This window comes from Zalophus californianus, chromosome 11 (assembly GCF_009762305.2).
Source record: "Zalophus californianus isolate mZalCal1 chromosome 11, mZalCal1.pri.v2, whole genome shotgun sequence".
Classification (NCBI taxonomy): Eukaryota; Metazoa; Chordata; class Mammalia; order Carnivora; family Otariidae; genus Zalophus; species Zalophus californianus.
Window position 1 is genome coordinate 53,904,631 of NC_045605.1, and position 14,155 is coordinate 53,918,785.

Sequence of the window (14,155 nt, forward strand, 5' to 3'; positions counted from 1 at the left end):
GGCTTGGAGGTGATGTGTTCCAGTGGTATGACTGGAAGTCTCCTCTACTGTGGGAACTCAGTTCCCTTAGTTAAAACTGAGCTGATCTGTCTGACCCCAAACTCATGGGGTTAGAGTCTGCCTTTACATCTTATTTTCTTTTTGTGCGTTGAGAAATTCTGCACCTTGTTTTCAGTTAGAACTTTGCCAGTTCCCTCTGTTCATTAGAAACAATCTAGGAGACAAGTAATTCCCAGCTCCGTTGCTAAACACCCCCTCCCCAAATAGCTGCTTATTCTGATATATATCACAGGCATGTGGTGTATCAAGCATCTGAGATAAAGAGAAAGGAAGTTAATGAAATAGATTGCAACTACTTATAATTAATTTTAAAAACTTTTCTCTAATTTGAGGAGGGGTAGTAAATAGGAAAAACAACTTGAAAGAAGCTATGGCAAATGTTACCAGGGACTAGATTTAGGGATTTTTTTTATCAGTCTTTTCTAATTTATTAATCATAGGAAAATGTAGAGATCTATTCAGTATTGCTGTGCACATTGGGGAATTACAAAAAGTGGCCTCTGGAAAATGGTGAGTATTGCCGCTGGGCCATAATGATAACTTTGTAGTGGGAGGCTGGCAAAAGGAACAGCCCTCCCATCATGCTGTAGTATGCCTGTATATGAGTGTGTGTGTGCATGTACACACACACATACACACACACACACACGTATATAAGGCTGAAGCCACATTTTCTCAAGGAAAAACATTTTATGACCTACAGTGCTCTAATTTTCTATTAATTTCACTGGGTTAATAGATTTAGGGGAAAAGATTGGTAGCAACACTGTCCTCTAGTGGCTAATTTGGAGAAAATTGTGTATTGGTTCTAATGAACAACTGAAGTGCGGAAACTTTATTTTTATTTTATTAAGTAAACTTATTTATTATTTGTGTCTCAGACACTGGCTTAGATGCTGGGAATGAAAATTAAGCCATCCCATCAGTCTTAGCAGATGACCTTGCCTTTTCCACAACATACTACAACCATATTTCCAAATTTACCTATATCTGCATGGTTCCTTTACTTTTTCCCTCTTCTTAGAGTAGGTGAGGTGCCCCTTCTTTGGGGAAGGCAGTGCTGAGATAATGGAGATGATGACCTGAGCTGATGCCCAGGTGCCCTGATGAGGTGCCCCTTCTAACTGAGCAATCCTGCTACCTGTCCTTTGGATCATATTTCATCCTGTCTATTCAGATCATTATTACCCTTTCTATCATGAATCTTCTGTGTCTTCCCCTCTGCTATCCCTTTCCATTAACATGTAAACATACTTCCCTTTAACAAAATCCTCCCTCAGTATCACACCCCTTCCTTCTCACTATGCTTTCTCCTTTTCTTATTCAAGGTTGTTGATACTGTCTCCATTTCTCCTGCCTTCTTGTCATTTGGCTCCAGTCCAAAACCTACTTTGTCATTTCACTAAAGGTGTTGTCTGAAAGGCACCAGTGACACCTAGGTCATTAAATTCAGAGGTCTGTTTTTTCACTACTCATTTTAATTTCTTCACTGCTTAGTTAATATGATAAATGCCTGACTTTTCTCCCTTTTTTGGCCACTCTAAGTCTCTTTTGCTAAAATGACCCTCTTTACCCAGTCCTTAAAGTTGGAAGTTCATTTATCATCACAGGGGTTATGATCTAGGCTCTTTTCTCCTCCTCAGACATCTCGTCCATTCTCCTGGCTTCAATTATCATTGCATGCTGGTCATTATCAAGTTAAATTTCCATCCCAGAGTTGTGTTTTGAACTCCAGACTTGCATATACAGTTGTTAACTGGACATCTCTACTCAAATGTCTCCCAGACATCACACACTCACCACACCCAAAACTCTCATGTATTCCTCTGCTCAGTAAATGGTGCCACTGACTACCCACTTGTTCAAGTGTGAAACTTGGGAATCAACCTTGACTCCTTGTCATCCACTACCCCACATCTCCTCTTTTTCCAGACCCACTAGTGCTATCATCTTAATATCTTTTTCTCTACGCTTCTCCATCCCCACTGCCATGACTTTTTTTTTTAAAGATTTTATTTATTTATTTGACAGAGAGAGACACAGTGAGAGAGGGAACACAAGCAGGGGGAGTGGGAGAGGGAGAAGCAGGCTTCCTGCTAAGCAGGGAGCCCTGGGACCATGACCTGAGCCGAAGGCAGACGCTTAACGACTGAGCCACCCAGGCGCCCTTCCACTGCCATGACTCTTAAGATTGTCGTTTAAATAGTCATCTGTTGAGGACTTACTCTGTGCCAGGCACTGTGCTTAGACATTTGGTCTCTTAATTTAGTCTTTTTAGCCCTAGGAGAAAAGATGTAACTTGTCCAGTGTCACCTGATTTTTGTCCCAAAGCCTAATTTTTTAAAAAACTTATTATTAAACTTCTCTGAGGTGATCATGGATGCACACCTATTTGTAAAACTAGTGAAGAGAGGTATGTGTACTCTTTACCCACTTTCTCCTAATGGTAACTCTCTGCAAAACTAGAGTGCAATATCACCATCAGGATACTGATAATGGTGGAGTCAAGATACAGGACATTTCTACCACCACATGATCCTTCATGTTGCCCTTTTATAGTTACACCCACTACTATCCCATTCTCACACTATCCTTAACCCGTGACAACCACTAATCTCTCCTCCATTTTTATATTTTGTTATTTCAGGAGTGTTACATAAATGGGTTCATACAGTTTCTAACTTTTTGGGATTAGCTTTTTTCATTCAGCATAATTCTCTGGAGATTCATCCAACTTGTATGTATCACTAGTTCATTCTTTTTTATTGCTGAGTAGTATTCCATGGTATACATGTACCATAATTCATTTGTTAAACTGTTCACTTATTGGTTTTATTTTTATTTAGGATTTATTTATTTGAGAGAGAGAGGAAGAGGAGTAGGGGGAGAGGAAAACAAGCAGACTCCCTACTGAGCGGGGAGCCCGATGCAGGGCTTGATCCCACGACCCTGAGATCATGACCTGAGCTGAAATCAAGAGTCTGACACTTAACCAACTGAGCCACCCAGGCGCCCCTTACTTACTGGTTTTGATTTCCATTTCCCTATGGTTAATGATGTTGAACATCTTTTCTCATGATTATTTGCCATCTGTATGTCTTCTTTGGTCAAATGTTTCTGTAAGTCTTTTGTCCATTTTCTTTATGAATTGTTTGGGGTTTTTTTATTTTGGGTTTTTTTTTTAAGTTTTTATTTAAGTAACCTCTACACCCCATGTGGGGCTTGAACTCACGACTCTGAGATCAAGAGTTGCATGGTCCTCTGAGCCGGCCAGGCACCCCTGGATTGTTTGTTTTTTTATTGTTGACTTTTGAGAGTTCTTTATATGCTCAAGATACTAGTCCTTGTCAAATAATGTGGCTTGCAAATATTTTCTCCCAGTCTGTATCTTGTCTTTTCATTCATTTAGCAGGGTCTTTAACAGAGCAAAAGTTTTCATTTTGGATGAGGTCCAGTTTAACAATTTTTCCTTTTATGAGCTGTACATTTTTTGGTCAAGTCTAAGAACTCTTTGCTAAGCTATAGGTTGCAGAGATTTTTTTTTTCCCTCTTTTCCCTAAACATTTTTTAGTTTTAAGTCCATGATCTGTTTTGAGTTCATTTTTGTATAAGATGTGAGACTTGGGTTGAGATTTTGTTGTTGTTGTTGTTGTTGATTTTTGTCATTGGATGCCCAGTTGCTCCAGCACCACTGTTGGCAAGGCCATGCTTCCTTTATTGAACTGCTTTTGAACCTTTGTTATAAATGAGTCGGGCATATTTGCATGGCTTGATTTTCTGTTCTCCGTTTTTCTTTGTTTCTGTCCTACTGCCACTAACTACCACATGGTCTTCATGACTATAGCTGTATGATGTCTTAAAACCTGGTAGACTGATTTCTCCACTTTATTCCTGATCAGGTTAATCTTATTTTTTTTAAAGGTAAATTGAAAAGTCAGCTCATCATTAGAAAATTTGAACAATATTAAAGTATAAATAAAAATTATAATCCCCTTGGCCTTGAATTTTTCTTTAAACTTGTCTTTTCAACACAGAATGTAAATGTAGCAAATATGTTACTTTAATAATTTATCAAGCAGCCGTTATATGCCAAGCACTCAGGTTCTGGGACTACAAAGAAGAAGAAGAAAAAAAGTCTTGCTGGAGAGGTCACCGTAACTAGAAGTAAGCCAAGAGAAGAAAGTCTTCCAGCTAGTGAGACCACTGACCGTGGAAGCCTGGGGCAAGGAACTGCAGAGTATGTGCAGGGGCACTAAAAAGAGTTTGGTGTTGCTGGACCATCTCCAGGATGATGAAGATAGTGGGCTCTGAAAAGAACGTGCAGGGGATGCCTGGGTGGCTCAGTAGTTAAGCATCTGCCTTTGGCTCAGGTCATGATCCCGGGGTCCTGGGATTGAGTCCCTCATTGGGCTCCTTGCTCAGCGGGGAGCCTGCTTCTCCCTCTGCCTGCCTCTCTCTCTAACAAATAAATAAATAAAATCTTAAAAAAAAAAAAGAACATGTGGGTTGGTAAGAACAAGGAAGAGATATAAATGGCCAACAGGTACGTGAAAGGGTGCTCAACATCATTAATCATCAGGGAAATGCAAATCAAAACCACAATGAGATATCACCTTACACCTGTTAGAATGGCTGTAATTAAAAAGAAAACAGTAGGGAACTTCCTCAGAAAATTAAAAATAGAACTATCATATGATCCAGCAGTGCTACTTCTGGGTATATATCCAAAGGAAATGAAAACAGGATGTTGAAGAGACATCTGCACTCCATGTTCATTGCAGCATTATTCACAATAGCCAAGATATGAAAACAACCTAAGCCTCCTTCAGTGGATAAATGGATGAAGAAGGGGTGTGTCACTGTGTGTGTGTGTGTGTGTGTGTGTGTGTGTGTGTGTGTACTGTGCTTGGTGTTTTCTGAACATTCTTCATGAGAAGGAAGGAAATCCTGCCATTTGCAACAACATGGATGGACCTTGAAGGCATTATGCTAAGTGAAATTAGTCAGAGAAAGAGAAATACTATATGATCTCACTTATATGTGGAATCTAAAAAAGCTGAGCTCATAGGAGTGCCTGGCTGGCTCAGCTGGAGGAGCATGTGATTCTTGATCTTGGGGTCATGTACAAACTTCCAATTAAAACATGAATTAAGTTCTGAAGATCTAATGCACAGCACTGTGATTGCAGTTAAGGTGCACCATATTGTATACTCGAAAATTACTGAGTAGATCTTAAATGTTCCCATCAGAAAAGAGAAAAGGTAATTATGTGATGTGATAGAGGTGTTCGCTAATGCTGTGGTGGTAATCCTATTGCAATATATAAGTGTATCAAGCTATTGTTATACACCTTAAACTTACACAATGTTATGTGTCAATTAGATCTTAATAAACCAAAGAGGAGAAGAAAAAAAAGAACAAGGGAGAAGGAGGTCTTCAGGAACAAGCGAATTTAAGATTTGTTTCTAAACCATCCTAAGAAGCCAGGGCTTTATTATTATTATTATACAGGGCTTTATTGGAGTATTTAAATAAGCTTATGTCTGGTCCAAATTCCTGGGACAGATAACCAGGTGGGCATTCCTTTAGCTGCTTTCTGTTCTGTGGTTCTAATCACTGGATTGATTCCTTGATAGTGTTTATAACATCAAAGGGACTGCTCTAACCCAGGGCCAGTCGCTGAGCTTCTTATCACTAGCATTGGATCAAAATTCCTCATTTGGAATCAACCACATGCCTATCAACAGATAGGTGAATAAATGCATTTTACAGATATCTATCCAATGGACTATTATTCAGCTCTAAAAAGGAAGGAAGTTCTGACATGTAGACGTGCTACAACATGATGAATCTTAGTGACATTATGCTAAGTAAAACCATTCGTGAAAGGACAAAAGCTATGTGATTCCACTTATGTGAAGCACCTAGAGGAGTCAGATTCACAGAGATGGAAGGTAGAATACTGGTTGCAGGGAGAGAAGAATGGGAAGCTCTTGTTTAATGAGTGTAGAGTTTCACTTTTGCAAGACGGAAAGCGTTCTGGGGTGGATGGTGGTGATGAGAGCACAGTAATGTGAATACTCGGGGCGCCTGGGTGGCTCAGTCATTGGGCGTCTGCCTTCCGCTCCGGTCATGGTCCCGGGGTCCTGGGATCGAGCCCCGCATCGGGCTGCCTGCTCCGCGGGGAGCCTGCTTCTCCCTCCCCCACCCCCCCGCTTGTGTTCCCTCTCTCGCTGTGTCTCTCTCTGTCAAATAAATAAAAAAATCTTTAAAAGAAATGAATACTTAATGCCAGTGAAATGTACACTTATAAATGGTTAAGATAAATGTTATGTGTGCATTTTACCACAATTTACAAAGAACACAACTCCTCATTTACTAAGGGTTGGTACGTGGCCCAACTAATACTTCTAACCCAAGAGAAAAAGACAGGATAGAATCTCCATAGCCTTGAATGAGTATGGAATGCTCTCTCAGGGATATCTGAGGACCAGAGGCGGTAAGATTGTGCAAAGCAGGAATGCACGCCTGCTGCTTTGCTTAGTGAAACAACTTTGATGTTGCTTTCTATTTCTCACTGGCCTTTCTCTAGCTAGAAGGGAATAGTGGAATATGGTAACCTCAAGCTTATAGGAAATGCTGAGAAATAAAGGTTCCTGGGCAGGCTATTGCCTGCATCCAAGTAATGTTGACAAGCATTTATAGAGTATGTTTTGTGTCCTTTGTCTTCCCAAAGGAATAAATCAGTATTCAACCCTGGCTTCAAGGAACTAGCAGGCCAGGGAGACCAGAAGTATACATGTAAAACAGATCGGGGCGCCTGGGTGGCTCAGTCGGTTAAGCGCCTGAGCCTTCGGCTCAGGTCATGATCCCGGGGTCCTGGGATGGAGCCCTGCGTCGGGCTCCCTGCTCAGCGGGAAGCCTGCTTCTCCCTCTCCCCCTCCCCCTTCCTGTATTCCTTCTGTCGCTGTCTCTCTGTCAAATAGATAAATAAAATCATTTAAAAAAATAAAACAGATCAATACCTTTACATAGAGATATATGGTCCAGGTAGCATGTTCATGAAAGCAAGAGCTGTTGGGATGGAAAAAGATGGAAGGGCTTCCTGGAATAGGAGGCGGGGATATGAACTGGGGCTGGGGAAGGAACATAGCAATTGAAATGGGAAAGGGGCAGTGCACATGGGATGGGAGACAAGGGGCAGTGAAATTCCATCCACATTGGAGTCTATAGTAGAAATCAAAAAGAGGTTTGAAAAGTAAGTGGAGAGCTGTGGTGGATAGTCCATGAAAGGCCTTAGATGATGGAACATTTATTAATAGAGAGCATCACTCTAACTCATTGAGTCTCTGCCTCTCAGCCCCTCCTTCAATGTGAAATGGCACTGGCATGTTGACGTTGTTTGTCTTCAGAAGATCTGTGTCTTAGTGTTTCAAAGGCCTTTGGGTCGCTGAGCAAATGACTTGATTCTCTGAACCTATTTCCTTGTCTATAAAACTGGTGTAGTATTTCTTCACAGAGTTGAAGAATTTACTAGGATAACAAGTGAAAAAAGATCTTAGTGCAGTGTCTAGCCCATAGTAGGTATTTAATATTGGGGGATGTGGCAGTAGGGGCTGATGTTGATTTATAATTGTTAACCCTCTCATAGGAACTCTGAACGTGAGCGTGAGTGTTTCACATCCTTTTCAAATTTGGGCCAGACCTGAATTTTATAGTATCAAAATGTAAGTGGATCCCAAGCTAGATATGACATCAAGTTCTCGGAAGTTAAGTTCTTCCTGAAAGGGACATCTCAAGGGTCTCCTGATCTCAGAGAAAGTGGATAAAACCATATGGGGGTTTGTCTGAAGCTGTAACTTTGGCCAGTCCCTGGGAAACTTGTGTGTGCTAGGGGATGTAAAGATCAATGTGTGAGATTCTGAAGCCCATGTTCAGAAATGTTCCAAAAACTTCCCAGTAGTAACCCTTTAAGCCCAGAAATCTCTCTACCCTCTAGGCCCCTCCAAAGTGAGCCCTCTTCTTGGCTTGTTTCCATGGCGTTTTTCCACCTCTAGTTTGACATTCTCACATCAGGCTTGTATCTGTCTCCCTCTGCTAGATGATGAGCACTTTACATGATAGGATAAGTATCTCACTTAGAGCTTGATGCAGGCTTGGAGCCACTTGTCCAGTACCAGCTACAAGGGAGGCAAAGCGGTTGTCATTTATTCTTAACAACTTCCTCACCTCCACCCCCAGCTTCATACTTGCTTCTTACTGTTTGTCTGCTAATTGTGAAAATAGGGAGTGGGTCCCTTAGGATCCTTCAAAGTAATTAATTAGGGCATTTTTAAGTGTCATTATCAGATTACATATTTAAATATATTTGATGTGTTTGAATCTTTTCTGGTTCTTTTTTTTTTTAATTTTTTTAAAGATTTTATTTTTAAATAATCTCTACACCCAACATGGAGCCCAAACTCACAACCCCGAGATCAAGAGTTGCATGTTTCACCAACTGAGCCAGCCAGGCGCCCCTAGTTTTCTTACCGATGCTCATGTAATAGCTTTAGCCAGTGGCTAGAATATCTTTAGTCTTCTGAGTCCTTTCAACATGACCTTACTAGTATTTGATAGCTTCTTTGTTATCTGGTATGGCAAGATATTTCAGGTTTGTCTTGTACATTTCCTGATCCAGACCTAGGATTAGCCATTTGCTCAAAGAATCCTTTTCTTTGAGTAAAAGTGTTATCTAGAAACCCACGTGGGCATTAAAGGGCTCTTACTGCTGTTGGGTTGGTCATACATATAATTACATGGTTATAAGCACTGTGAACTATCACTTTATACGCTGCTTTTTTTTCCCACAATTCACCACTGAATATTTTCACTTCTGCTTAGTATTTCTTCCAGTTTTTAATTATGAAAACTTCAGTCATACACAGAAGTAGAGAAAATGGTCTAATGAACACCAATTCCCACGGTTTCAAATACTATCAAGATTTTATCACATCTGTTTTATCCCCTTTACTCTTTCTTTGATGGAGTATTTTAAAGCAGACGCTGAACATGTATATAAGTCTTAAAAATAGCACGTAAGTGAATGTACCATACCTTATGTACACGTGTCCTTTGGTTAGACACATATGTTACTTCCAGTTGTTCACTGTGATAGACTGTACAGACCTCTTCTGCTATATACGTAGAATTTCTGAGAATTTCACCCCAGCTGATGAGCCATGGCATTTAAGTATCATACAGTATCACTGCCGCTCACTTGGAAGATGTTCTTGGACAGGCTATCACTGTGTCTTTCCTTTGCCTGCCTTGGAAGAATGTTCTGGTTGGAGCTCTGCTGGCTTGCAAAAGCAAGGGAACGTGCTAAGTTTATATATAGTAGGCTGATTTCCTTGTGAGGATTATAGGAATGAGTCTGTTGCTTTGATCTTTTGGTACGAGTTTTCTAGAGGAAAAAATGGATATAGGCTAGCTGTATATATATATTTTTTGTATATCAGCAGAGGCTATAGTGTGTTGAGTTTAATGCCCTATAGAAGTCTTTCTGAGGACACTCTTATTAACAAATAATAAGAGTCTACAAAGTACATGGTATTCCCCTTCGAGTTTATAATCTTGCTGGGGAACATGCTTGAATTCTCATGGCAGGCCGTACACATGCCAAGGACCAGTGCTGTAGGCACCCAGGAGAGGTTGGTCTAGCGTGGTCAGTGAGTTGTTTCACATGACCCATGTTTGTATTTCATTTGCTGGGTAATCTGCAGTTTCACATTTCTACACTGATTTCCTGATACATTCTTAGGACTCATTTCATGTGTCACCTTATGGCTGCCTTTGATCCTGCCCTCCACATCAGAATGAGTTCTAGAACCTCCTTCTCCTGGCTCTTGTGTTATTATGCCATAGTACAGTGACTGTTGGTTTAGCTTCTAGAGTACACCAGTCTTTGTTCACCTTTGTAGCCCTGGTATCTAAAGCACAGTAAGTTATTGGTTGGCTAGTACTTTATATGTTTTTAAGTTTTGAATAAATATTACTTTAGGATTGGTTACGTTTTTCTTTGAAGAACAAAGAACTTGAGCTAGAACTGGATTGAAAATGCAGTTGTTTTTTTTGTTTGTTTGTTTTTTGTTTTTAGCAACAGGTTTTGGGAACTTCCATGGGATAAGCTAGTAAAAATTTAATTTTTTGTAATACTTAAATGTCACCCTTATAATAAAGTTATTGGAAACAGAAGATTAAGAAAAGCAACAATATGAATAAGGAGCACCTGTAATACGGCTCCCGTGGCATAAACAATGTTAACATTTTAGTGTGTTTGCCAGTCTCTTTTTTTCTATATGTCCTTTTTACAAAGAATAAGAGTGTATCATCTTTTGTATGCTTTAACATATTGAAAATATTTCCCTGTGTTAGAAAATAGTCTTCTAAGACATGGCTTTTAATGGCTGCTTAAGCAGAATAACATAACACAGAGCTTCTCAAGTATGTGTAATATAAAGATACTTTAAACATTTTTACAGGTTTTTGATGTTGAATTAAATTATCTTTATTATGTTACCAAAATGTCTATAAACAAACACTGTGAGATATAAATATATACTTAGAACTCTTCTACAATTACAAAACAGATTAACAGATTAACAAATTAAATGTAAATCTTCAGAAGCAATATAATTTACATAAACAACAGTATATATTTTGCTGAAACTAAATTGCTCCTTGAAATGTGAATATGGCCCTTACTCCTGTGGAGCCTGTTCTGTGCCCCATTCTTCTCTCCCACCACATTTCTATGTTTGAACTACCGTGAAACCTTGGTTTAGCAAGCCATTTGACTTTTAATTGGTATGACCACATTATTTATATGCTGTCACCTCTGTCTTTTCTCATTAGTCATTAGTGTATGAAAATTAAAGAACTTAATACTTGATATTAATAAAATTATAAATGCAAATGCTGGTAATCAAGAAGCAGCATTCACTCATAAGATGATCATTCAGGTGATCTAGACTATGTATTTTAAGATTACCCTTAAGGTGAAAACTCAGTATTGAAAAATGTTTGAAATGGATTTGCAGATACTGGGAATATGGCTTTGAGCCCTATATTAAAAAGTCCAGCTGTACTATAAAAGGCGTGGGATCTGGGGTCAGTCCTGGATTAGAAGCCAAACTGAGCCTCCGACATGCTTTGTGATCCTGAGCACATTTCTTTATTTCAGAGCTTTGATTCCTCAATTTGTGGAGATAATGGTAAGTTCAGCCAGTTAATTGAGTAATTTTAACTCAGAGGGGTGTAAACATGAATGCTTTATCTTTGTCCAGTCAAAACTCCAAACTGTGCTTTGTCAAAATCTTCTCTACAGGATGGATCCCTTGATACCCCTGGCAGAGTCCACAGCCTTCTGGTCACTCTGGGTTATTGATAGGCCACCATTTTTAAATTTCAGTATACCTAATCGAAAGCTTTTCCTCCTCCTATTACTGACCAGACTGTGGTTCCAGTGATACGAAGTGGAAGAAGGTACATTTGGTTTATTTGTATAACTCCTGTTCTCTGTTCCTCATTTTGGAGAGTGTAGGGTTGGGGGACAGGTAGTCTGTCTGGGATACTTCTGCTCTGCCTCTTCTAGGCGTGTGCAGGGACAGCAAGAGGGAGAGGGACAGGGATAAGTGTCTCTTAAATGGCCACTGTTGGGTCCCCCTTGATGGCATTTACTGTTGCCTGACCAGCACTGCCTGTGTGTGTGCTCCCTACACTTGTGAGGTTTGTTTTTTTTTTTTTTTTTTTTTTTACGATTTTATTTATTTATTAGAGAGCAAGAGCAGGAACACAAGCAGGGGAGTGGGAGAAGGAGAAGCAGGCTTTCCGCTGAGCAGGGAGCCCGATGTGGGACTCAATCCCAGGACCCTGGGATCATGACCTGAGCCAAAGGCAGACACTTAATGACTGAGCCACCCAGGCGCCCCACACTTGTGAGTTCTTGGGAGGCTTTTCCCACTGCATGGTCTCTAGACCTGGAGAGGAAACTGCTGTTAAGTTCTTTCAGCCCGTTTCAGGCCAATCCCTCCCTCTCTTGTATCCCACAGCTGGGTTCCACTTGCTAACTTGACAGCCGTCTTGGGGATTGGGGTATCTAATAAGAGAGCTCAAGGCCAGCAATTTCCATGGGACTGCTTGACCCAGGGGACTCACATCCATGCCAAACAATGGGGGAACAGCATTGGTGCCCTTCTCCTTCCATTTCCCCTTTCCCTGTCCAGAATGGTGCAGGGCAGATCTGTAAGCTAATTACCTGAAGAGATATTTATTAGGCATTATAATTTTTTAAAAAATTCTTGTCCCAAGCCTTTTAAATTTTTTTTTTTTGTCACCTCTAATGTCTGTAACAGATTCTCTCAGAAAACCCTCCATAGGGGTAGGGAGACCACCACCCAAAATACAGCAGTACACAGTAGGGCGTGGGATCCGTGGTTTCCCCTCCTCATCTCTGCTCTTCCTTTGGGTAGTGAGGAGGGAGAAAGGCAGTGCGGAGGCACAGGTGATGGTTGCATTAGAAGATCTCATACTATAGCTTCTTAATAAATTCTTGAATTAGCCCAGCCCTAGTTATTGACTGCCCTCTCTACCTTGGGGGAAACTTACCTCCTCTCTGATCTTAGCTGTGGGTTCTGTTTACCACTGGAAAAGTCTCACTCAACATTCACTTCTACAACTGCCTTATAGATTGCTGTGGTATTAAATGTGCCAATGCCAGGCACATGGTAAGCACTCTATAAATGGTAACTGTTAACACTCATTGCAGTGCCAAATTTATTTGACTCTTCTCTTCAACATTTAGGTAGTTTACTATTTTCTGCTATTTTAAATAATGCTGTGATAATCTTTGTAGCAAAGACATACTCTTAGGACAATTCCTATAAATGGAATTTCTAGTTCAAAGAGTATAGTCATGGGGCATCTGGGTGGGTTAGTCTGTTAAGCATCTGCCTTCGGCTCAGGTCATGATCCTCGGGTCCTGGGATCGAGCCCCACTCAGGCTCCCTGCTCAGCAGGAGCCTGCTTCACCCTCTCCCTCGGCCCCTCCCCCTGCTCATGCTCTCTCTCTCTCTCATTCACTCTCTCAAATAAATAAAATCCTTAAAAAAAAAAGTACAGTTATTTATAAGGTTTCTGATGCATCACACCAAATTGCCTCTCAGAAGGGATGAAGTTTTAGTTCCCTGATTCTTCTCTGATATAGTGTAATTTTTGAAAATACTTGACAATTTGACAGGTAAAAAGTAGTTCCTTGTTTTAATTTTGATTTCTTTGCTGCTGATTTGAACACATTTTCACATATTATTGACTCATTTTTTAATGAGTTACTTCTTCAAATGATAGGTACTTTCTGACACAAATAGTTGATGTAATTGGCAAGGAAGACTGAGTGGTTTTGGTTAAGGTAAACAGGGAACTTGGAATAACCTGAGCAGGGAATCTCCAGCAGTAGGGAGGGAAAGACTGACCAGACCTAACCAGACTTTCCTTTTATTTAGTGGTTCCCTTCTTAGACCTTTTTTAGCTCTGGTTCCATAGATTTCACCCCCATGCAGTCTTCTGATCTTAATTTGGTTTCAAGGCCTACCTCAGATGTCACCTTCCTCGTGCCACTTCCTGATTTTCTTCTGAGGGAGACTGTCTTCCCACATCATCTCGTTATACCTCTGTACAGCTTTTATGACATTGCTACGTGACTGTGTTTTGAGATCTCTCTCTCCTTAATTATGTTCCCTCCTCAAAGGCAGCGATTTTTTTTCTTTTTTGACCTAGTGTTTAGCACATACACACTCACGCAGGAGATAAGGCAATGAGTAGGAATCATCCTTGCTGTCTGGTAACTCACAGTTTATCAAGGAAAATAGACCTCTAAACTTATTAAATATAATGGAGAGTATTCTCCTATGCCAGAGGTAGAGGAAAGTGTTGCAGGAGAGTGGAGTACAGTGATTGATTCCACTTGGAGTGGAGCAGTACCAGGGACGGTTCAGGGCAAATGACAATTGAGGTAGAGTTTTGAAGAATGAGTAGGAGTTCACCAAGCAGCTGGGAA

The 14,155-nt window shown here is 40.4% G+C and overlaps 1 protein-coding gene across 1 annotated transcript in view; it reads left to right on the forward strand.

Moving 5' to 3' along the window:
- GAB2 (GRB2 associated binding protein 2) overlaps positions 1–14,155 on the forward strand; it is a 184,131-nt gene that overhangs the window by 2,330 nt on the left and 167,646 nt on the right. The window lies entirely within an intron of this gene.